The sequence below is a fragment of the Zalophus californianus genome, chromosome 9 (genome assembly GCF_009762305.2).
Source record: "Zalophus californianus isolate mZalCal1 chromosome 9, mZalCal1.pri.v2, whole genome shotgun sequence".
Taxonomy (NCBI): domain Eukaryota; kingdom Metazoa; phylum Chordata; class Mammalia; order Carnivora; family Otariidae; genus Zalophus; species Zalophus californianus.
In genome coordinates, this window is record NC_045603.1 from 66,712,684 (window position 1) to 66,737,642 (window position 24,959).

The 24,959-nt window shown below is 39.0% G+C and overlaps 1 pseudogene; it reads right to left on the bottom strand.

Annotated features, from left to right (window-relative positions):
• Nucleotides 1–13,121: 13,121 nt before the first annotated feature.
• On the bottom strand, nt 13,122–20,756 carry LOC113922318 (annotated as a pseudogene).
• Nucleotides 20,757–24,959: the final 4,203 nt, after the last annotated feature.

Genomic DNA, 24,959 nt, shown 5'->3' on the forward strand with positions numbered 1-24,959 from the left:
TAACTCTGAAGTGTCCAGAATAGTGTTATAAACTTTGACAATATTGGTAGAGGTTAAGAGGAGACTGATACAGTTTAGACAGTCTGATAACCAGAGATCCAAAATATCCAAATCCTGTTCTCCCAAACATCCCTCTTCCCTGCACACTACTGAGGAAGCATATACTCAATGAGCCCCATGCTACTAAAAGTTGGTCAAAAGCCTTAAATGCCAAGAAATAGCTTTCAGACGTTCCTTTGGAGAAAGAGGTTGAATCTTCACAAAAGACCTTGGCTTCACTCTCTCACTCAGAGATATAATAGCAGAGGCAGAACAGAAGAGTATGTGCATAAATATGCATTGTCTTTTAATGCAGTACCCCTTCTGGTGAACATGGCTTATCAATGGCTTGGACCATAACCAATCACTCTAGTGGCTTCTCCCCTGATGATCATCATCAGCATCTTGCACCAATGCTGCTACTGGTGCTCATGGCCATTAATGTAACTATGATACAAGATATGGGAAATCCAAAATCAGTATAAAAATGTAACACTGCCTCAGGAGCTCACCGGCAGACACCCAGATTAGAGAAGACCACTGAGCACAAACCTTCTTGGCCAGTTCCTACCTTTCTGACTCCAGTGTGAAGGAAAAAGTGTTCCCAAGTCCAGTTCACCCAAAGTTTTCATAGAATATTTCCACCACCTCTGAAACAACAGCCACAGTATACATTTTCTTTGAGTACCCCCAGGTCAAAGCTCATCTTGCAGAACACTCAAATTAATCACGTGCAGAACTGGAGACTAGATTCTTCTATTCTCAAATCAAAAGCAAACAAATCCCACATTCTTTACTACCACTATCCCCAAGCTGGGTTTCACAGTACCTGCTATGAAGAAGATAAAAAGCAAGTGGGAAATTGATTAAGATGATAGATTAAGATGCAGGATCAAAACTGAATCATCGTATTTTTGAGCATGCTAGTTGTTTTCTTCTTGCTTCTGAATTTTTTTAATTTGCAAGAAGTTAAAAAATATATGTATAAATGCATCCACGTCAGTGAGCTTCAGAGTAAACTTAGGGTCATTTGTTAATTGTTATGGCACATAACAATTCTAAAAGCACTGTCTTCCATCCGATATATTTTGCTAGGCATCCACTATGTTCAAGGTGCTGGTGTGTGAAAGGTATTGTGAGGAATATAAAAATGAACAAGACTCAGTTCATGCCCTGAAGAATCTCACAATCAGGTAAGAGAAACAATAACGAGAATATAAGTGCCACTAAGGCATTTTGTCCTAGCATTAAAAGTCCACACCGTGGAGTCATACCTCCCAGTTTTAAATCCCACTTTGGTGATGTATCGTTAGCCTCTGGACTTTGCACAGGTTCACTGACTGCTCTGAGCCTCGGTTCCCTCACCTTCAAAAGAGAGGGGATAAAAAAGAGTATTAACTTCGTGAACTGTTTGTAGGGTTAAATGAGATTTTTTTCCATGTAAGTCAAAATGGCTAGCATACAAAAGAATTTAAATTAATTTAGCTATAGTTATCTACTATATATTGGACATATATCATATATAATATATATTATATAATTATACATAATGAGTGACATGCACAAAGTTGAATGTTTATTAAGTGGTTTAAAAAGCCACCCCTGCAATCAGTGAGCTAATGCAATCCTTGGCCCTCTCTTGATAGATGAAAGATAGAGAGAGCGATAGATCGATGGAAAGTTAATCCAGCTTTCTTTTACCCAATAGAGCTTAAAAAGGGAATTCTCTCCCATTCTTACATCAAGAAAAATGGGATTCCTTTTACTTAGAGCTACTGCCTGTCTTCCTTTTCCCAGCTCTGCCAGAGATAAAGCTCACTGTATGACTATCTCCTGTGAGGGGGATGTTTCCTTGTCTTCTCTGATTGCAATGTTCTTTGGAGTGAGGATTCTAAGGCCGGGTCCAGATTAAAGCAAAAATGAACATGGAGGGGGAGGGTGTCTCTCAAGTAATTTACATAGTATTGATCTAAAAAGCCCACTAAATCAGGATGATAAAAAGCAGTGAATAATACTCAAAACTCTAGTAACACTTGTCAATAGTGCCAGAATGAACTATTCGCTGCATATTTAAGAAAGGCCTAATTAGTATAAATTGTCACTGGGGGTTCATTCATTCATTTACTCATTCATTCAAAAGATATTTGCTGAGTCTTATAATAGGCCTGGTACTGTTATAAGCATCCAAGATATAACAGGGAACAAAACCAATGAAAATCCCTGTCTTTATGAAATTAATTTTGGAAACTCACTATCATTGGGTCTGCTATGTGCTTAGAATGATCTTTTCATCATGGAACACTATATCAAAAACTAATGATGTAATGTATGGCGATTAATGTAACATAATAAAATAAAAATAAAAAGAATGATCTTTTCAGTGCTGTAAGGAATACAGACTATTTAAAAGCTACTGGGCATTGATCTGGTGCTTTATAATCTTTTTTTTTTTAAAGATTTTATTTATTTATTTGACAGAGAGAGAGACACAGCGAGAGACGGAACACAAGCAGGGGGAGTAGGAGAGGGAAAAACAGGCTTCCCACCAAGCAGGGAGCCCGATGAGGGGCTCGATTCCAGGACACTGGGATCATGACCTGAGCTGAAGGCAGACGCTTAAAGACTGAGCCACCCAGGTGCCCCCGTGCTTCACAATCTTGATTAGCCATGGGGGTGGAAAGAAAATAAAACTCACACCTATGTAGTGGCTCATTGCAATATAAAGCAAAGAAATACACAACAGCATTTAAGACAGAACAAGTGTGGCTAGGGCAATTAGAGTTCAAAAACCTTGAATGTACTTTGTACTTAGTAGGCATATTTGATAAATAATTTAACAGGCAGTTTTTAATACGCAATTTTGTGCGATTTGAGGACTGAGAAAAATGGCAGAAACAAAAATAGGGTGGTCCAAATAGGGTGGGTTATTTCTGTTATTGCTTATTCGCTTGCTCAAAAAAAGGATACTCTATAATTTCCTAAAATTCAGACTAAAATAGCACTTTGTGGCCCCTGAAACTTTGATGTAACCCTACTATTTAAAATTATATTGGCAGTTACAGATTAATATTGGCCAAAGTATTCAAATTACACAAAATTGTATTTTATGTAGCCAAGTATAAGTGACTTCCAAATGCGTTTGATTTATGTCCAAGTTTCGACCATAGCCAATTTGTAGAATGCCTGACACTAAATTTACTTGATTAAATTTCCCAGTCTCACTGTTTTCCAATGATAATTTCTAACCTAGTCCTTCATTCGTGGAGCTCAAAAAGCAGTGATGACAGTGTTTGGGGGGCAGGGGACAGGGTATGAGTGGGTTTTTTTTTTTCTAAAGTCAGAGCACCACTTCAAGATTTATTTTTAAAAAAGGACATACAAAGTCAGGAGATAAATTCAAGTACCCTAATTAGACGACTTTTAACAGAGTAAGTGGACAGGGCTTGCCATTTTGTTTTCCGTATTTGTTAAAAGCTAGCTCTGGGTGACGGCAGCATGATTTATTATCAACAAGTCTAGGAAGTGAAATATTTTGAATCCACGATGTATCTGGTTTCCCTCCTTTTCCAATACCATGAAAAACTTATTGCCATCTGATACGTTGAAGTGTTGATTGCAAACATTTTCGAATACTCTTTGAAGACATGGTTCCTTCACTTACTGCACTCACGGTCTATTGGCAGAAATAAGTACACTAATAATTTAAGATCATAATCAAAAGAAGAACTAACTGACAAGTGTGACCTGATTTGAAACTCTCCAACCTCTAGATTCTAATTCAAAAAGATTGTGTTCTAGGTAGAGTTTCTCCTAAACACTTTTCTCCCCAAGGTAACAAAGTATACATCAGGGGTCAATAGTGAAATAGCCATGCTTAAAGCCCTGGTAATGAGTATTGGCCCACGAAATCCAGCTTGCAAAAGAACAAAAAGGAAACTAGCACATATTTTAGAAGAAAGGTCTAGGAGCCAAGGAATCTAGCCTTTCAGGAAATAGAAAATTCCTCTTTTAAAATGTGGGCTAAATTTAACTGAGTTCAACCAGAGTTACCCATGGATTTGACAATGATAAATAAATAGGTCATGATCACAGTCTTCATTCAGAGCGGCTTCTCAGCATGTCCGGAGATAAGCCACAATAGGAGCCAGAAACTGACCCGCTATCGAATGGGAGACAGAATTGCTAGGGCCCCTGCAAAAAAGACCAAAAGCCATGTGAGATTTACAAAGTCTGTGGCAGTGGATGGAGGGGCTTCCTTAAGTTACGACTACTATCACAACTATGGTATTCAAAAGACAATGCCATCACTGTAACTATATAAATTGTTGGCAAGTTACTCAAATACTCGAAAGCTGAGGAGGAAAGGAAAGAGAGAGAGCTATGTGGCCAGTGACACTGCATGTTCTTCAGCAAAACAATCTCCCCACTTCAATTTAAGGAAACACTCTCCTAAGTGGGCACTTTTTTCTAAGAACCAACCCCGGGTCAGCTCTTAGAATCCCATTCTTAGCCTTATAAACCACTTTGAAACAGTTAATTCGCTATACATGAAATATATTCACGGACAGCCTAGGAATTCTCGCAATGATGTCACCAAATCCTCAGACCGAACCAAACCTCTAACACAGCCTCCTCATTCAACAGACAGAACAAGAACCACTTGGAATGCCAACAGCTGTGACCAAAATGAAAATCATTTCTTCTAAAATTAGCGAGCGTCTATTATGGTATCCTTGCGCTCTTTCAGGGGTCCCGGCTGTTCTTCAGCACTTCCCCCAGACAGTTCGTATACTGACGGTTATGCAGACTTTGTCCCCGCAGTAAGTCTGATCCGATTGACTGACTCATAGCACTGCTCAGGAATATGAAAACAATACTGCTGACAGCGGTCGCCACATGCCAAGATTTGAAAAGACTACTGTGTGACCAACAACCCCTTCTACTCTGTGAAATAACTGCCTAGAAAAACAGGGGGTGGTGAAATTAGGACTGAAAAAGTTGAAAAAAAAATAAAGATCAATCACTGACTTCCCACTGCACACAGAACACTATATATGATGCACCAAAGTGAGGTTGAAAGTAGGTCCCATAAATTGTGGGGTAAATTAATCTTTAAACCTACAAAAGAACTTAGAACATGTCCAAAGCAACATTCTAGAGGATGCCACTACGATTGCCATTTTACATTCGCAAGGAGGGTTCTCAACCAGGATCGATTTTGCCCCCCAGGGGATATTTGGCAAAATATCTGGAAACACTTATGGTTGTCATAGTTGAGGAGAGTGGAATTTACTGGCATCTAGTGAGTAGAGGCCAGAGATGCTGCTAAACGCCCTACAATGCACAGGACAGCCCCTTACAAAAAAATTATCTGACCCAAAACATCCACACCTGAGGAGTTGCGAAACCCTATTCTAGAGTCATAACTGTCCAACAGAAGTTTAATCTGAGCCACGCATGTAATTTTAAATTTCCTAACAGCTACATTAAGACAAAGGGAAAATGAGTGAGAGATTGACTTAATAATGCATTTTATTTAACCCAATATATGCAAAATTATGTCATTTTCAATCTGGAATTGATATTTTAAAAATTAAGATATTTCCCCTTTTTGGCACTGTCTTTGAAATCCACTGTGTATTTTACACGTACAGCATATCTTAATTTGGATTAGCCACATTTTGAGTACTATGTAGTCACCTGTGGCTACCATATTGGAAATTGTAGTTTAAAAATTAAAAATATATATTTCACTTTGGTGGTATGGAAACAGCTGGTTCTCTCCAGTTTACAAGGTATGAGAAAAGTGCTCTCCCAAACTTATGCTAAAGATTTTCCTCGCTCTAAATAAATGCCATGGTGGGCACACCATTGTGGACACCCCTAGGAGGAGCAAGTGTATTTTAAAAATAGAATCGTCCTGCCACATGCTGATGAATGTTGGTTTCATTAATGTTATGGTAAATGAAACTGGATAGAACATGGCCAAAGAGCAATTCTGAATGCTTACAAATGTAGAACACATGGGTCTACTCACCCATTATATTTGAAATCCTCAGAATGTATTAAAACTAGTTATCTAACAGAAATACTATAAATTTTAAAGTCTCTTTTCCTTCCACCCAAAATTTAAAACAACTTTTGAATAGCCAATAAAAAAGTTCCATTGAGTGCCAGATCAGTCAGCAACATTTATTTAGCTAGCACTGTACAAAGACCATTATATTATGCAATAAAATGGGATTAAAAACAGCTCCTCTGAGTTGCTTACAATCTGCTTGGGAATAAATAAATGATAACATATGAAAACGATTTTTAGGACATTTACAAAGCAACATTTTACTGAGTGCCTCTATAAACACTACTTTATACTCTGGGGCGTCTTAAAATAATATGGTTCCCTTTGTTGATGTAGAAATAGCTGAATATCATAGAAATCTATTAAAATTCATTGCCCACAAATCAGCCAGCTAAACCAATTACAAACAATTGAGTGCAGGTTTATGCAGAGCACATAAGGGTAGTTAGTTAAGTAGTGTACTCTTAAAATAATTCCTCATGTGCTATCTCTACAGAAAAGGGAGATTTCATGGCTGGATTTAATAAAAATATCTATGCGACCACAAAAATGACACAAAATAGAAAAACAACATTCTTTTTCACCTCTATTCTCAAATTACAAACAGATTCAGATGTGTATCGAGCAATGGTACCTTTGTGAGTCAGTGGGTAGAAACAAAACCTTCCCGAGGGTTGGGGGACTCAAACCACAGGCTAAAGTCTGTGTCTTCTTTTGTCTTGACTTTAATGCCAAATATATCCCGAAAATGGAAAAACACTGTCATTTGTACCTATTTATCTGGTATTTTCGTAGACAAGAGTCTGCAGTTCTTAGAACTTCTGACTGAGTTCAGAAATAGTTGTGAATGTGGACAAAACAGAAACACGCATTGATTCCCTTTGTGGAAAAATTATCTCAAGCATCAGGCTAGGCAGAGATAGCCAGAGATATTAGATCTCTGCCAAATGTACCTACAATGAGTTCCACTTAATTGCATTTTAATTCAATGTTTCATATGCTGTTTTCTAAAGGAATAGGTGGTTTGTTGCAAATAATGGAAATCAGAGTTATGTAAACGATCAGAATCTGACCCCTCTCCTTAGGGATTATAAATCTTCTTGACTACTCAGTAACAACAACAACAACAAAACCCAAACCACCTGATTAAAAAGTGGGCAAAGAACTCAGATAGACATTTCTCAAAGATGATATTAAAGTGACCAATAAGCACATGACAAGATGCTTGACATCACTAATCGTTGGGGAAATGCAAACCCAAATCACAATGAGATACCACTTCACACTCCTTAGGATGGCTATTAAATAAATAAATAAATAACAGAATAACAAGTGTCCGCGAGAATGTGAAGACATTGGACACCTATGCATTGCTTGTGGGGATGTAAAATGGTACAGTTGCTGTGGAAAACAGCATGGTGGTTCCTCAGGAAATTAAACATAGAATTGCTATATAATCCAACAATTCTACTTCTAGGTATAGAACCAAAAGAATTGAAAGCCGACTGGAACAGATATTTGTACACCCGTGTTTATAGTAGCATTATTCACAATAGTCAGAAGGTGGAAGCAATCCAAGCGCCCACTGACAGATGAATGGATAAACAAAATGTGGCACATAACATATAATAGAATATTATTCAGCCTTTAAAAGCAAGGGGATTCTTCAATATGCTAGAACATGGATAAGCCTTGAATACATTATGCCCAGTGAAATAAGCCAGACAGAAAATGCCACATATTGCATGATTCCACTTATATGAAGTGCCTAGTGTAGTCATATTTATGGTTGCCAGGGGCTGAGCGAAGGGAAAATGGGGATATTGTTTAATGGTTACAAAGTTCAGTTAGCTGCTATCTCTACCTGAGGTCACAAAGGCATCTCAAACCCAAAGGATGCACAACTGAACCCACTGTCTCCTCTCCCATACCTGCTTCTCCTCTTCTGTTTCAAATCTTAGTATCTCACAGCTCTCTGCATCCCCCAGTCAAATGTCTGGGATCCAATTTCTCCTCTACTCCACCCTGCGTCTACCTCATCATGAAAAGCTGATTCTAACTCCTCACACCTCATAGATCTACCCCACTTCTTCATATTTTCCAATATTACTTCAGTCCCTAACTAGATTCTGTTGTTTGGTCTTCCTCTATTCATCCTTCACCATGTCACCATTGTGACCTTTCTAAAATGTAAATATGTACATATGCCTTCCATGTTTGAAAAACTAAAATAAGGATGCCTGCTACTGTCTTTACAGTGAGTCCTATTTCAGGAAATAGGGGCATGGATGGAAAGAATGTATAATAGGACCAAACTACGGGTAATATCTGTCAATCAAGATTACATAACTCTGCTAACATCCATATGAAGCATTTGTGAATTACATCACCTCTGTCATAAATTGGTCTCATGAAAGAGTTCCTCCATATTTTTACACTCCATATTTTCTCACTCTTATTTCTATTCTTAGTTTCAATAATTTTCCAATTTTCCAATTATGTGTATTATATAGATATATTTTAAGAAAAAAGTAAGATGGCAACAACATCCATGATATCACTAAGCAGTGAGCGCATCTTGGAAAAGGAGAAAGTTGTATTTCCATAGGATGTGAGTAGATACAAAACTGCCCGTATCTACTTCCTGCTGAAATGTAAGTCTGCTGGTATCCTGGGAAGCTGGACTGTAGGTGTTGGAAATGCAAGGGAATGTGACTAACGTCAAGTGTTTTACATTACAATATTCAAAAAGAAATTATGATGAAATTCACAAATAGGACATTCTTTAAAAGGGATTAAATTATCATTATCCACACTTAATGACTTTGATTTAGAAAACTCCATTGAGGCAACTGAAAAACTAGTACAAACAATGAATCAAGACCCATAGCTTTCTTGGTAACACACACACACACACACACACACACACACACACACACACACACACACACAAAGTATGAAAAGACTCCTATTCTCAAGAACAAAAAACAAAATACTTAAAAATCATCTTTTTAAAAATATATGGGAATTAAGTGAGAGATATGTCATGGTTTTAGATAAGAATATTGAATTTATAAAGTTAAAGCTTCAGTGCAATTATAGTCAACATTCTGGCAGGATTTCCATGGCAATTTGATGAAATGTTTCTAAAATTTACAGAACAAATTTAAATACATTTTGAACAAATACAAAAATTTCTTACTCGCCCCAGTTTATTCTTTTTAAAATTTTTTTTATTGGAATATAGTTGACACACAATGTTACATTAGTTTCAGGTGTACAACATAGTGAAACAACATCTCTATACGTTATGTTATGCTCACCACAAACATAGTTACCATCTGTCACCATCCAACACTATTACAATATCATTGACTAATTTCCCTATGCTGTACCTTTTATTCCCATGACTTATTCATTCCATACCTGGAAGCCTATTTCTCCCTCTCCCCTTCCCCCATTTTGCCCATCATCCCCCTTCCCTTTGCCAACCATCAGTTTGTTCTCTGTATTTATAGGTCCAATTCTGGTTTTTGTTTGTTTATTCATTTATTTTGTTTTTTATATTCCACATATGAGTGAAAACATATGGTATTTGTCTTTCCAGTCTGACTTACCTCATGTAGCATTATACCCCCTAGGTCCATCCATGTCGTCACAAAGGGCAAGATCCCATCCTTTCTTTTATATGGCTGCATAATATTCCATTTTATATATATTTCATTTGCAATAACATATATTATTCCATTGCACATATGTGTGTATATATCTACACTACATCTTCTTTATTCATTCACCTATCAATGGGCACTTAGGCTGCTTCCATACCTTGACCATTGTAAATAATGCTGCAGTAAACACAGGGGGGCACGTATCTTTTCCAATTAGTATTTTCATTTTGCGGGGTAAATACCTAGTAGTAGAATTACTGGAGCATATGGTATTTCTATTTTCAATTTTTTGAGGAACCTCCATACTGTTTTCCACAGTGGCTGTACCAGTTTACTCTTCAGTTTATTCTTTCAGAAAGTGCCAGGCAGGATTTTAGTCCCTTGTCTAATGTATATCTCTGGCATTACCACACTTTATACCAGCTCTTCATTCCCATGCCTTTTATCCTGTTGAGGTGCTTGAAGGTCAGGAACAGTATCATTCATTGTTTCCACCACCCAGCATGAAACATGGCTCAGAGGGAACTCTCAAGAAATATTTCTTATTTGAATAATTTCTAAACTGGTTAAACAACTGTGCCCACAGAGTGATGGATAGACCCATATCAGCCTAGAGGGCAGGCATCAGTGCCATGCTATACAATTTGCTTATTGCACTCTCATCACCATCACAAAGGATTACATTTGTACAGGGTACACTTGCTATTTTGTGAATGTTGACAGTCTGGGAGGAATAAATAATAAGCTGGCAGAAATGAGAATGCTCCCAAATGCTGATAGGAAATAGGCCCAAATTAGGAAGATGAAATTCAGTAAGGGCAAGAATAAAATAGCACACACACACACACACACACACACACACCTCTATTAATGAAAGTTGGAGAACATGAGATGGGAACAGAATTTTGAGAACATACTTAGGATCTTAGAAGTCACACAATGAGGTGGTCTCCAAACTCTGGAACAAGGTGACTTTATGTGGTCTAAACAATCCTAGACTTACCTTGAAAAGCAATGGGAGGGATGCCTGGTGGCTCAGTCAGTTAAGCATCTGCTTTGGCTCAGGTCATGATCCCAGGGTCCTGGGATCAGGCTCCTTCCTCAACGGGGAGACTGCTTCTCCCTCTCCCAGTTTCTCCCTCTGCCTGCTTCTCCCTCTGCCTGCTGCTCCCCCTGCTTGTGCTCTCTCACTCTTCCTCTGACAAGTAAATAAAATAAAAATCTTTAAAAAAAAAAAAAGAAAAAAAATTAAAACGAAAACGAAAAGCAATGGGAGATAGAGTTTCCAAATTTAACAACAATCTTCAGGTTTTTATGAGTTATATTTTGCTTGGATTAAAATCCCCTAATATTTGGCTTCCATTTTAGACTTTCATGAAATCGGTTCAACTGTGTCCTCTTTTTTTAAGCAGAAACATAATTTTGTATCACTAAACAGTAGGTTCTATGAGTCTTGGGGAAATTAAACTTTGCCCTGAAGCTTCATAGCATGTAAGCACTCGACTAGATTCAAAGTGAGACAAGAACTTGGCCCTCATCCTTTCCCATAACCATTAGAATAGCATAGTCATGGCTAAATGTAGATAAGCAGTCAAGGCACTTGTTCTGCTTGTACACTTCAGTGTTTTCTGGAAGTTTCTCGAATATTGAGATATACCATATAGGAGTTGCTCCATCACATAAATTTTCCTTGAAGACCCTATTTGACCATCAAGATATGGCAGAGCAAGGCATATCTGTTAAAAACAGTATGAGAGACTTCCCCAACAAAGGAATTAGGCATGCTACCCATGCCATATCTTAAAACATCTCTGCTTTTCTTTATCTGCCCATCTCTCTCTCTCTCTCTCTCTCTCTCTCTCTCTCTTCCAGTTATCGACAATTTCGCCTCTAACAGTGCAGCATAATGGAGGTCTGTAGACAACAATTTTAACTTACCATAAACAAGTTAAACTTTAGATTCATCTTCATGCTAGATGTGACATTTGCCCTTTTTAAAAGGGAAGTTCAAGCAATGGGTCATTGATAGTTTTTCACTATACCCCACGGCCATTATTTACAAGGGATGATAAGCCAAAAAAAATGTGGGCATCTTCAAACATGTAGATACCAGTCTTCACACCTCATACAACAACACTATTTCCTATAAAGATTTCCACATACAAACAAATTCCCCTGCATGCCATGGGGAATGCTACAAAGCAAGGCAACCTATAATTACACTTCCAATGAATGCAAATGCACAAAACAGTTTCAAAACGGTTGCCACAGATTTCAGCAATATCTTTTGGTTTACCAGATGCATAACTGACTAGCTCAAACTTGACTTAAAAAATCAAAATCAATGTTAAATGCCTGGTACGTTTGTAGAAGAAAATGCCAACAGCATCATGTGCCACAAATAAGTAAGACTATGATAGAAAGTGAAGCCCAAGAGATCAAAATTTTCCACCTCTACTTCCTCCCTTATTAAATTATTATAATTTCAGACCGTATTAATGTAACCCAAATATCAGCTGGAATCTACTTCCTCCTTGATTCAAACATCCCCTGGGCTGTAGAAGACCAAAGTCCTCTCCAAAAGTTCTACACATTTGGGGGGATGAAGGAAGATGTTGCTGGTATGTGTGCAAGTCTGCTTTGCCTCTGAATGCCTGCCTCTACCTAATTTGTTCTTGTTATGGCTCTTCTTGTTTGTGCTCACCCTATTCTACCCTACATGGAATGAGGTCTTTCCCATTACTTTCAATGCAAAAACAAAAGGAAGTCCACAAAGCATGAATGCTTATGGCAGATTTTACTAAAGGCTGAGGAGTTGGGATAGTTTACAACTGCAGAAATAGAAACAATCTCATCAAATATTAAACCTTCCTGCTCTTATGAATCCTTCAATCACCCCAATACCCAGGAATTTCTACTCACCACCTTTATCCTCTGTGGCTCTCCAGAGTCACAACTCCTTCCCTGGCTACTCTCTTCTTGCCCCTCTCCTTTCCTCTATCTTCCCAACCCCAGATTGGCTCTCTGCATGCTCAGCCTTCAAAAAATTCACACTAAGACCACCTTAAAATATTCAGACCCAATATGGTCCTCGGCAGAACAAAACAAATCTTCAAGGGAGAAGGTCCATTTTCCTTTGAAGGCAACTGTGGTTGGTCTTGCCATTTCCCCCATTTGTATTATAACCACATTTTGTTTGTTGACATAATTCGGCACAGGATTTGAAAATCTGGAGAAACAAGTGGTTTCTGTCTTTGCATATCATAACCTTTTTAGAATATAAAATTCAAATTAACCCAAGTATTCAAAGTAATTCTAATGAGCCAGGTGTCTCATTTGGGGGGGGTAGGCATATGAAAATTTATTACTGTCACATCTTCACCATCAAAACTTAATGATGTTGGTCTTTCCTTCTTGTCTTTATATAAGGTCAAAAGAGACACATTGGCTACTTTAACAACCTTAAAGTGAACTCCAAGAATGTCACTGACAGCATGACCTTTGTGACGAAATCCAGCAACCAGAACTTAATCATTTTCCTCAATAAAATTCAAACAACCATCATTGGGTACAAAGGCTGTGATTTTTTTTTTTTCACCATTTTTGATAAGCTAGACCCTGACATACTTCCTGAGGGCAGAATTTGGCTGTTTGGCTTCAAGCCCTTCTTTTCCCAGCACAATTCCCTTTGCAAAGGAAGTGCCTCCAAAAGGGTTGGCCTTCAGGGCTGTGCCCAAATGGGCTCTCTTGTACTGTTTATCAGGCCACGTCTGATCTCATCGGTGGCTATGGAGCTTCCTGGCACTATGACACTTGCCCGTCTTGCCAGCACCATGGGTGTAAGCAAAAGAGATGCCAGGTCTCTCATTTTGTGTCCATGTTTGTTCAGTCTTGAGCTTCTCCACACAGAAAGCCATACTGGCTCAGGGTCTTGAAGCACGTTCTCTAATGCGACTATCTCCTAACTGCCACAGAACCTCTAAGCAAGATGAGAGTGGACTTAACATGAGTGAATCATGACAGTTAAGAAAATAACAATTTTCTTCCAACTTCTAACTGACTTTTGTCAGTACATAAATGTTCCCCTCATTACTTTCTCCCCCAAATTGTTTCTCAGCTTCCTATAGATTATGTAGCAACAATTTGTTTCCAAATCTTGTGCTTTCGTACTGTTTTTTTATAGTTTGTAGTCCTGTAATAAATGATGGTTAAATAGATAGGGGCAGAACCTTTCATTCTCAAACACCGCTGTCTGGAATCTTACAGATCCTAGTATTCAATTCTCAAATATGAAGTAAGTCTAAGTGATTCCACACTTTCACACACAACAAGGTATTTGGTGGAGTTATTAATCTAATAATATCAGTTTGGGCTGGGTACACTTTGAAAAAAAAAAAGGAAGGAAGGAAGAAGTATTTTTGCTAAAGAGGAAAAGAGTTCCCAGGATTACCTTTTTTCTTCATCTCGCCAAAGCCATATTTCTGGCTAAAGGTGTCTCTTACTCACATTGTTATTCAATTCATGGTGTAGAGATGCCCCGGAGGCAGAGATGATTGCTGAAGACTTATTCTATGCAACCCTATGACTCATTGATCCTATGAGTCCACAGTTTGTAATTATAACATAATGGAAGATATTATTTTATAAAAGGAGAAGCTATGACTTGTCCAAAAAAGGAATACAGATTATAGTAAATACAAGAGGAATTAAAACACAAGTTAGCAAATACTTTCCTTTTGTATGAACAGGATTTGAAGGAGTCATTTTAGATGGGAAAAAGAGAGACCTAAAATTTAATTTCTATTTAAGACATTTGGTTTATTCTTCATGAAAAAATTATCCTAAAATATGTGGGTTTTGCTCTTAGGAAATTAAGCTTTTGTATAGAAGGGTTTAAATATTTTAATATTAACTAAAATGTATTTTTACTTATTTGCTTCAGTTACTTAAGAAACGCTTATATTTTAAATTTCCTTTTATTATTGATATACATTTACTTAATTAACAAAAAATTGTATTATTACTATAACATAAACACGCACATTTAAAAAAAAAAGCAAGAGATTTGCCAATATGATGAGTAGCTACATTTAAAACGCAGATGCTTTATGAACTAACTGACTTACAGTAATTGTGCTGTATTTTTCCATTACAGACAAGAGCATTTTGGACTATCTTATGAATTCAGAGTCCAGGGAATTCCAATGAGATAATGTCATTGACCTTGAGTACAAATAATCAGTGGTGAATATTGTAATATGATAATGTGAAAGTTGCAAGGAGCTCATTCTCAGACTCTACCAGAAAACCTGCTAAATCAACAATAGGATGAGACACAGTGTGAACTAAAAGAGCAGAACTTTAAGGCATGTTACTTAAAATAGAAAGGCTTCTAAACAACTGAGAGATTAAGTGTGAGCCCTCATGATTAACTGCTATTAAATTAGTTCAGCATGTGAGCATCTATCATGTTATCTATCAGCCCCACATCACTTAAATGGCCAAAGGTAAATGTCAGCTTTCAGCTCAGTGGTTCTTACTTGGTTGTTCCTTCTGTCTATTGTATCATTTAAATCAACTAGCGTCCCCCCCCCATTCAGAAAGCAGGCAGCTTCATCAGAAATGCCCCCGTTTCTGCGAGCAGCACACTCCTCTGTGAATGTAAGACAAATAATGACTCTTTAAAGGGGCAACACCATAGGAGAAAAGGATTATCTGAGCCACACTATGTACATTTACACCCACAGGCTGCCAAAAACCTCCTTGATATTTGTCAGCAATGCAGCTGTAATTAGGGAGAGCAGAAGAAAATCAACCTCAGTTTGCTAACTGACCTAAGGCATCTAATTTATGTACATGTTCATTTTGTTAAAACATGCAAGCAAAGAGCTATTGGAGGCCATATGCCATTCGTTATGAAAAGCACATTCCTTTAGTCTTTGTAACAAAAGCCATATGGCTTTCCGAAAGTTAATTATATCATAAATATGCTGTAATAGTGGGGAGTGTGGTCTAGCAATTGCTGAAAGAAACTTTGAGACCTGGCTTTGAGTCAATTTCTCAATGGATTCCATTCAGAACCTTGGGGAAGTGACATGGCCATTGTGCCTCAGTTTCCCAATATTCAAAGTTAAAATAATAATAATACGGAACCTGCGTGAGAGAAGAAAACAGAAAGGTTTTCCTACTTAAAAGCAAAACAATGTTTCAAACTATAATTCAGGTCCATAAAACACTAAAACAGTAAATGATTTTTTGAAATACTGACTAGTTCATCAAGATGGTCTCTTCCTCCTTCTAATGCATCCTTCCCACCATTGCCAGAGTAATCTTTCTGAAACACAAATCAGATTGTTTAACTCCATTGTTAAATGTTACTTATAAAATATCACTTGAACTCTATAAATGGCCCTTTATAGTCTGCCCCCACCTGTTGTCCAGATTCATCTGCCAGCAATCTCTCCCTGTCCTGACACACGGGCATAAACATCATGTCCCAGGACAGATAACTCTTGTTCACATCTCTGTGTAATTCAAGGTCTGCTCCCTTGGCCTACTCCCTTGGAGGATGCCCTACCTCCTCTTCTCCACTTAGCTCCTACACATGTGTCAAGACCCAGACCATCGTCTTCCCCACAGTGAGATCTTTGACTTCCTCAGGCCATTGGTAGTTCCCTGCTGTGAGCTACCATAGCACCTGCTGCAAACCTTCTTAAGCCCTTATTACATTGTGTAGTCATTATTTGTAAACATATCCCCTTCTCCTCCCACAGAATTGGGCTCCTCAAGTGGAGAGTCTCAGGCCTGGCAAGTAGCTATTGTTCAATAAATACTAGTTTATCAACCACTTTTTAAAAATAGAGGCAACTGGCTATTTGATGCCAAGAGTCTAGTTTCTAACTAGTTTCCATAATCATTTCAACCTCTCAACTCCCCCTCCATCTGTAACATTTTCTAATAGTCAGAAAATGACCCCAAGGGACTCCTAGTGTTCTTAACTACCAAAGACAGACTCGTCCACTGTGCTATCCTTTTGATGCAAGAAAATGAAATGATTTTAGAAGGTTTTTAAGCCAAGAGTTTTCTGGTTAAACTTCAGCTAACCAAAAAATTAAATGAAACACAAGTCCTCAATCCTGAAGCATTTAATTAATCATGGTTTTGTGGAAACTTAATCCAGCACAGAGGCCGAAGTGAAACAAGAGAGCCAAACAAGTCCAACAGATAATTACTCCATCTGACATAACCAAACGGGGTATAGTTGTGCATGGCATAATAGTGATGACTGTAAATTGTCTAACATTAAATTCTCATCTCAGTGAGGCAGAGCATTGCTCTAATGGCCTAATTTGATTTTTTAAAAATGTTATTTCATTATGCTTCTGGTTTACACTTTAAGGAGACAGAAAAACCTCTCTCTGATTCCATAGGATTTGGATTTTCTAAAAAGGAAGGTGTCCAAAGAATCCTCATTCTAAATCATCTCCACATGTGCTAAGAGTAGCAAAAAAATAAAAGAAAAGAAAGAAAGACAGAGAGAGAGAGAGAGAGAAAGAAAGAAAGAAAGAAAGAAAGAAAGAAAGAAAGAAAGAAAGAAAGAAAGAAAGAAAGAAAGAAAGAAAGAAAGAAAGAAAGAAAGAAAGAAAAAGAAAGAAGAGAGAGAGAAAGAAAGAACAAACATTTATGTCTGCGAGACATACATGTAACTTGGAATAGAACCAGAAGAATGTCTGAAAGTCAAAGAGGAGAGAGGGCAAAGAGTCTGACTTACAAATTTGTTGGGAGCTATTTTATAGGAAACAAGTTTTAGGATCTGATTTAAGGGCAAGGCAACAGGGAAATAATAATAATAATAAAGGCAAGAGGGAATCATTGACATAGTTGAGCTCCAAAACTTTAATTTCCTCAAAATACTTTCCAGATGGTTAAGAATGCCTTTCTATGTACAGTATTTTCAGGAGCTAAATAAAAAGTTATCCATTTGCCTATATGGTAATTTTTCAGCAAGATGCCGCATTCATTTTAAATTGTCATTGCTGATACCAAACCTTTGATGTTTGAGACACCTGCCTGGGGGTCAGCAGCATACTCTATCAGAATGTCAGGAACCATCACGAGGACCTGGGTCCTGGGCCCTGGGAGACAGGGCTGTGCGTCATGGGTATGTAGCAACTCTAGGCTTTGATGTTTACTTTCCCTCCAGAAGGAGAGTACTACCAAATGTCTCAAGAGTTTCTTCTTTCTTCCTTCTGCATCTATAGGATGCAAGTCCTGGAACGATGACAGGGGAGAAGTAAGGAAAAGATTAAGGAGGGAAAGAAGGTGGCATTTCTTGATTCTCCTTTTCATCTTAGTGACGACAGACCCAGACTGGGACTCAGGAGACTGGAAGGTCATCCTCAAACCCACCTCTTTGCTAAATTACTGAATTTCTCTGTCAGCCTTCTGTTTTCTTAATAGAAATATGAACAGTATGAAGAACCCTAGTAACTACATGTGGATTTCTTAAAAGTCTATTATATAAACACAATGACTTCCAAAGTATCATTTTTTAATTACGAAGCCATGCATGCATTCATTCATTCGACAACTATTTTTGAATGCCTGCTATATATCAGATGCTGGTTGCTGAAATTTAATGGTAAGCAAAACACGGTACCTATCCTTGTGGAGTTTAAAGTCCAAGGACTGATCAAATAATCACACACATAGACAGTTACAAACTGGTGTGTATATAATAATTACAACCCACACTTACCATGATCCAAAAAATACTGTATTTCAACTATTGGATATTCCTGTTTGTTCTCCAATTTATCAGTTAACTTTAAGCATCAAGCGAGTCTTGAAAACTACTTTCCCAATATAGCATATTACTTACCAATTCAGGCTTTTAGATAGCAATTAGTATTGAGCTTTTCAGGTGGAATTGGGCCTCCATTTAGTAAAACAGAAGAAATACTGGTATAAACTTAAAATCATAAGATAGGAAGTCAAGACCTAAAGGAACTTCCAGCATATTTACAGGAAAGCCATCTTTCAGTCTTTATAATAAAAAGATCCTAGGGGCAACCTGGGTGGCTCAGATGGTTAAGTGTCTGCCTTCGGCTCAGGTCATGATCCCAGGGTCTTGGGATTGAGTCCCACATCGGGCTCCCTGCTCCGTGGGAAGCCTGCTTCTCTCTCTGCCTCTGCCTCTCTCTCTCTCTCTCTCTCTGACTCTCATGAATAAATAAATAAAACATTTAAAAATATAAATAAATAAATAAATAAATAAATAAATAAATAAATAAATAAATAAAAATCTTACCTCGGTGGTGATCATAGCAGCTGACACATCATATGTGCCAAGGTACCATTCTAAGCACTTTATAAATATTAACTCATTAATTATTGTAATAATCCTCTGAAGTAGGTATGAGTAGTGGTGGTGGTATTATCCCCATTCTACAGATAAGGAAACTGAGGCACAGAGGGATGAAATAACTGACCTGCTGTCACACAGCCAGTCAGTAGGGTCAAGATTCAAGCCCAGTTTGTGCTCTTAACCACCACGGTGTACGCCTCTTGTTCATACAGCTGGTCTGCTGAACCATGCTGAAAACAATGTTCTTTTGGTTCAATAATCTAGACAGCATGTTCAAGACCTATGTCTGTCCCCTCATTGTTCTGCTAGTGACTTTATCCTTCTCACACAAAGGATAAATTCTACTTGGTAACTCCTTGTGGGAGTTACATTTAAAACAAAGAAAAACAAAACTTCCAATTCTTTTCTATCAGGAATTTGATCTATTAGGATAAAAAAAAAAAGGAGAGGGATTTCCTAATGACGTTTTTAAAAACAAGAGGCTCAGTTGCTCATGTTCCAGCAAAATGTCTTCTCCCATTGTTCTTGCACAGTAAGCTGTTCATAGGTTTGATAGAAATTCTACCCCGAAGGAAATGATTCTCCCACAATGTGATGCAATACAATGTGAAATGGTGCCATTTAGTCTAAACCTGAGACTCTAAAATAAGGTGAGAAAGCCAGGCCGCGTTCTAGCTCCACATCATTTTGAGGCTAGAAATGCATCTACAGAAGGTGTGTTGACAACTACAACATTTTCATCTCAAATCCTGCTGCTTTCCAGGCTTCACTCATGCCAGAAGATTTCAAGAGCAAAAGAAAAAAAAAAAAGGAGCAAAGCAAAGGAGACGTGCTCTGACAAGTTGGTGTGGAATGCCTTTTGACTTTTTCTTACGGTGGAAAGATTCTTTGGGGGATGAAGATTAAGCAATCATCAGAAATGAGCCTCCTCATATGACTAGAGAATTAGCACAGTCTATTTTTTTAACTTAAAACATCAGAAGCCCAGATTGAAATGAAGAATGACTACAAACAACTAACCATCGTTAAGCCTGATACAGCTTACAAGACAAAACAAGAATCTTTTGGGCAACTGCCATCAAGATGTGCTGGGGAACAGGAGTTTTACTACTGCACAGAAAATTGGGAACATGAAAAACTGTGTATAGTTGTTAAGATATGTATACATCTAAAACAAAACACTAGAATTTATAAAAGCACTTTTCTTCTCAGCAGGGTCCATGAAATACACGGAGTGCTGTGATTAGTCCTTATTTTGTAAATGGGGCTCTAAAATGACAAGTTACTTTAAGAAAAAGAATATACCAGAATATGTGGGTACATGGTCATTCCTTAACAGAAGTCCAACTTAAATCTCCTAAACTTGCCATGAAAATGTTAGCTTTAAGCAGGTGCACCTTTCTCAGGAATGGGAGGGGTCTTGCTAAGTAATTCGTGATTGGTCATCAGGAAGCAAAATGTAAATGAGGAGGAGAAGTGGGGATGCCCCCCCACACACTCTGCCCCTCCACCCCAGTATCACATTAAAAACAAGTGCCTTCACTTAGGTCAGAGTGGCAGACTACCTTCTACTCCCTTCTCCCCGACTCTTCAGTCCCATAAATAAGAGTGCTCTGAGCAAGATACACCCAGCAAAGGACACAACCCTTTCAGACAAAAACTCAGCTTTGTCTGCTTGCCCAAGGTGGCCTAGATTTTCGACCTAAGATATTGAGGTGGGAACAACATGAAGAACTGGTTAAACTAACTTTCTCAGCTAGAAGGGCATGGGAATGAGGTAGGAAATACAGGGATCTCCCAGGGCTGCTTTTCCTGTTTGGGCCACTTATAACTCAGCTTGGGAGTCTTAGTACATAGAAACCTAGTGACCAGGTTTCAGTTTGAAGAACACAATGATTTAGAAAGAAATGCAGTCAGCCATAGCACTGTATGATTCAGAGTCCATTGAGGCAGACCTCTGTCTATCAACAAAAGACCTAGGAAGTGTTAGGCCAAACAAATCAAAGTTCCATCTTTAGAGGAACTTCACAATTGTCTCGGAACTGCCCAAGAAACAGCCAGGAAAATTTTCAAAGCAACAAACCAGAAAAGCAAGCTCATATGACTCAAGCTGAGTAGTAAATCACAGCCAGTGTTTATCAAATGTCAGACACTTTACATATATTGTATCCCCCATTTGACAGATGAACAAACTGAGTCTCATAGGGTTTATTTGCCTTGCCCAGGGTTACATATAGGTTGGCTGCATATCCTACTCTGTCTCTACCATCACTCACTGCCCATAGATACAATGCCACACTACCATTGTAGTGTAGTAACTTGGAAAAATAGTTATAAAACAATGTTGAATGAGGGCACCTGGGTGGCTCAGTCAGTTAAGCGTTTGCCTTCAGCTCAGGTCATGATCTCAGGGTCCTGGGATCGAGTCCCACATGGGGCTCCCTGCTCCGCGGGGAGTCTGCTTCTCCCTCTGCCCCCCACTCCCGTTTGTGCTCTCGCTCTCTCTCTCTCTCTCAAAAATAAATAAAATCCTTAAAATTAAAAAAATAATGTTGAATGAAAAAATCCTACAAGCTATATACATCAAATCATGTAAAAGTTTACATGCAAGTAATAAAGAATTGGAAAGAAATCTGAAGCACATTTAAAAGTCATGTTAGGGTAGTAGGGTTAAAAATTTCTCTTTATGTTGTTGCAAATAGGTAAATACTTGTCAAATGTTTAAATGATTATGTGCTGAGGAGGGTGCTCAGACCCAGGTGAGACCAATCACCAGGGAAGACAGTCTGGAGAAGGGGAGCTTTCATTTACCATCTTGGGGCTCACGTTGGCCAAGAGGAGAAAGAAGTTGCCAGAGCAGTGATGAGACGCTTAATTTGGCAAATTCAAAGGCACTAAAGTAAAACAAGGCTGCTGTGGCATGGAAAACAGCTGTTAGGAAGGATGAGATGTCTGAATTTTATAAGCTGGAAAATAAGGAATAACACCACGAAAGCATATGAGGAACTTTATTCTAACCACTGTGTGGAGGATGGTTGAGAGGACAGGGACCAGGGCAGAGAAACCACCAGAAAACAGTGGAATGAGAAAACCATTCGATGTGGTGTGAGCTCCCCGTCCTCCCACAGAGCACAGCATTATCTAAACCACCCCACAAAAGAGCCTCAGATAAATGCACATGTCCGCCCTCTTCTAAATGAGGGTTAGGGTCCCTACAATCTCAGGGATCCCATGAGGCTTTTACCACACCAAGGTGACCATACACATCAGGCTCTACAGACATATAAATAATGCGAATCGAGAATATTTCAGGGCATTGAAGTATTGCTTTTCCTCTGCCCTTGAGAAACCCAGGAGCGTTTGGATAAGCCTCACAGGAGTGGGTATCCGTGACCCACCCATCACAGAACTAATGTCTTTAAAGTGAAATGCTCTGACTTGCGTTTCATTAGTCACTGATAGATAAGCCAAATGTAGAGCTGAGATGTAAATATGTCTAGCTGGGTGGTGGACAAGCTGCTAGAGGTAAGTGAGTAAATAAATTTATGTTTAAAAATAGCTGCTATTTTAGGACCATACAACATAAGGGCTTTGTGCACTCACTTGTGTGTGACTTCACGCCACGACTGGAGCACATACTTCAGGAAGACTGCTCTCGTTCTAATTACAGAAATGACGGGACTGATCGAATTACTCACAGCATATCTTGCATTACACCAAAGAAACGGTGGCGACAAAGGGCTTTGATTTGATGACTGAAAATTGCCAGCCATTTCTACAGGCCTTTGGAGAAAAAAAAAGCTCAACTGATGATAAAAACATAAACAAGGGCGGTGGAAGGTTGTTTAACCTTGAATCCCACATGGTGGGCATGGTTGTTTTACCCTTAGTTACTGCTGTTGAGTTTAAAGAAAAATAACTCGTAGGAAAAGGAGCTGTTTTAATTCTCTGTAAACTTGGACAGAAATACAGATTTTTTTTTGGATGATTCTTTTTATAGATATTGTTGATGGGTGTCTAATTTGTATCCTATTTGCTAGATTTTAAAACAAATACTTTGCCCATTTTTTTTTAAAGATTGTATTTATTTATTTGACAGAGACACAGCAAGAGAGGGAACACAAGCAGGGGGGAGTGGGAGAGGGAGAAGCAGGCTTCCCACGGAGCAGGGAGCCCGATGCAGGACTTGATCCCAGGATCCCGGGATCATGACCTGAGCCGAAGGCAGACGCTTAACTACTGAGCCACCCAGGCGCCCCATACTTTGCCCAATTAAAAAAGGATCGGGGGAGGGGGCAAGTGTGGCCTGATGTTGATAATCTGATTGGTTCATTCCCTGTGTCCTCGCTCCTAGAAATGCCACCAAAAGATTCAGACTCTGCCTATCTCCTTGGATTGGTGGCTTGCTGTGGGTGGTGTGGTTAGTAAAGCAACAAGGTGGGGAAACCCCCGATCATTCCCGAAGCTGAAACCCTTGGCACTTTTGCAAGGGAAGAGAATGAGACTTCTCCTAGGCTGCCTAGGGCCAGGGAATAGAAAAATCAGTAGCCACATGGACACAGCCTGCAGTCTTGTCATTGCATGCTCCCGTGATTATTATATACATAATAATAAGATGTTCGGCTCCACAGTTATTTTTACTTCCAGGTAGATTGTGGTTATTAAACAGTCAACGGATTCATTTTCTTGGGCAATGCCCATTAATTCTTGACCCTCTCCACTCCTCATCCTGCCCGATACCCCCCCTCCACACGCACAAACGCATGCCAGAAGGTGAGAAAGCAAAAGTACTAATGTGCCCATTTAACAACAGTATACCTTCCGAGATACCAGAGTCTCAATGGTTGAGTCATAAACGACTCTCTCAACTGTGCTGAAGGTCAAGCTCGGAAGGACACTGAGATGTCATGGCTCCAGATAGGGTTTTATTCTCTCTTTCTCTGGTTAGCCTAAGTTATGGCAAAGAACGATGAACAAACCTGTGAAATAAATGTCTACCAGCCCATAATTTACTGGGCAACCTGTATGGAATTGCATAAAAATAGCATAATGGTTAACCCTGATTAGTTTGTCTTTTCCTGCTTTTCCAAGTCAGGTTTCCTTCCTCTGCCTGCTGACAGGCACTGTATTCTCTTCTGCCCTACCCTCAAAAACTGTTCACAAGAAGGAGCCAAAAGACGGATTGTCCTTCAGGGCAGAATGACTAATGAGGCTTTAAGTGGGCCCTTCTTTAGAATAAAGAGCTGCCTGCAGGCCCTGCAGCTGAAAAGGACGGGACAGGGGAAAGGTCTGTTTGGAGCCTTTGAAATGGTGCCTGCCTTACTCCAGGATTCACACACATTCTTGAATTGACGCTGATGCCAAATACCAGGAGAACCCACTAGCAGCTCATTGCTTATATTTCATTTACATCCGTTCCACCAATATTTGTTTATTGGTTGCTGTGGCAGCATGTTTGTTTGCTCTGAGTTCAGTATTTAAAGGAGACTGCGGGGGTAATGTCCTTAACCAAGAAATGTGAGTTGTGTCTACCTCCCTGGAGCCCCAGGCTTCCTTGCTTGTAGCTTCAGACGCTGGGCCCCCTTTTCTGCTGGCATTCCCACTAAAGGTGGAAACACTGACCGGAAGAATCCTGCTCCTTAATCTCTCCTTTATCAACAGCTACTCTGGAGGAGGCGGGAGAGGGCCATGATGTCAGCAGGATACTGACAGGGAGCACCTTCTTGGCACCTTCTACACCCCACTCACCAACACCCCTAGATAAGAGCAATGAGGCTTCCATGCAAGTGAAACTCAGCATAGA